Here is a 1,865-nt window from a genome sequence, read left to right as displayed (position 1 = left end):
AATTGCATACCAAACCAATGAAGGCTTGCATAAAGTGTAATTATGATTGTTTAATGGATTTACATTGTTCTCTGGTCTTGTATTCTTTGTTTTTCATCTTTAAAAAAAAAATGTAAACTCCAATCAGCAGGGCATCAAAACACCACGACGAAAATCGAATCATATTTCTTGATGATACTGCATGCTGACAACGCCCAAACAATAACCACATAATGACAATGCATCAATAATTTACAGGCAAACTGACACACAATGATCTCACATAGTACCACAAAAGTAAACCAATAAGATAGCAATAAAAAACAAACAAGACGTAGCCAATATTCATGTTATCAGTTTCAATATAGTTGAAAATCTTTTTTATTTCCCCGAAGGTGTTGACCAACCTTCTGTATCATGCTCGTCTGTAGGCATATACAGTGCCTAGTGTTTGTTAGTTTATTGACTGGCTTGTTTGTTTGTTTGTTTGTTTCTTTGCTTGTTTCGTTTTCCATCTAAAAAGATGGCTGGGTAAGCCATATTCACCTGCAATTGTTGGTCTTTCACGGGGGCTCAGTTTGATGTAAAGTGCAACGGGACCACTTCAGCGGGTTAAACACCCCGCTCTTTGCGATGAATGAATGAAGTGAGATATTTTACGTGCGTGGGTTGCGACTCTCTCACACATGGGTGCTCCTCTTTATGCTCTATGCGAGGGACATGTGCCTGTATATTCATTTTCGTGAAGCCCGAGTTCAAAATTTCAGTGAACAGATGGGCCTTTACTACAAAATGAATAGCCTTCATCATAGACCCCTATAAAGCTGAATTTGAATGCGCCGATAGTGAATTTGAACGCTCCGGTAGTGAATTTGAATGCTCCGTTAATGACTTTAAATGCTCCGATATTGAATTTAAATGCTTCGATAGTGAATTCCAATAACCGGATTTTGAATTTGATTGCTAATTTAGTGCTGCCAGCGTGAAACGCGTGAAAGCGAATACTCGGAATAGGAACTTGAATGACAAAAGTATAAAATTGACTGAGAAAACCTAAAATAAGATTTCCCTTCGAATTTCATCAGTTTTGCGTTCGATTTAACGATGGGATGATTCAAGTTTGAGTGCATTTGAATGATCACCGAGATCAATATTCAAGAAGGTTACTAGCTCATTCAATTTAATTTCATTAGCGTGCGAGTTTATCAAATAAACGCGAGAAAGGGTGTTTAATTCAAAATACATGTAAATCTCATTCAAATTTGCATCGGTACCGCAGTGAAGAATGTCAAGGAAATAAAATTCACCACAAGGAAACTGAATTTACAACCAATAGGCATACTTTGCTGTTTTTGTTGCTTATATTCTTTGTAGTTACTCATCTGTTTTAATTAGTAACTTAATCTACCTCGAAATGGGGTTATTGCCGTATACTAGCTAATATCTCGTATGAATCCACTTTAACACAAACACATACATGTACAGTTTATTCCTACACGACCTTAACCCTGCTACGGAAGAGTATACCGGATATCTCGAATCCGGGAAGGATTACCGGGTGAAACATTTACCAGCCAGCAAGACTATAGCGATTACTCTTGTATTAAAAAAAAAAAGAGTACATGTATACAGCTGAGTTGTATCAACTCATATTATGGACACGGGGAGGTTAAGAATGGGATCAACATTATATGTAAATATGGACGTGGACATAAGAAATTCTTGGTATGTCCATCCCAACTGTTACATCCGTAGAGGGGATAAACAATTGAAAGTGGAAGAAAGGTGGGCAGGAAGGCAATGGATACGATACAAAATGAATTGATCATATGAAACTTTGATATGGAAATTAAATTGCATAATACAATATATCAAAGTGAAAAGAG

This window comes from Diadema antillarum, unplaced genomic scaffold (assembly GCF_040938485.1).
Source record: "Diadema antillarum isolate AM-2024a unplaced genomic scaffold, OU_Dant_1.0 seq00002177_RagTag, whole genome shotgun sequence".
Lineage (NCBI taxonomy): Eukaryota > Metazoa > Echinodermata > Echinoidea > Diadematoida > Diadematidae > Diadema > Diadema antillarum.
The sequence above is the reverse complement of the archived record's forward strand: the minus strand, read 5'-3'. Positions refer to the sequence as shown.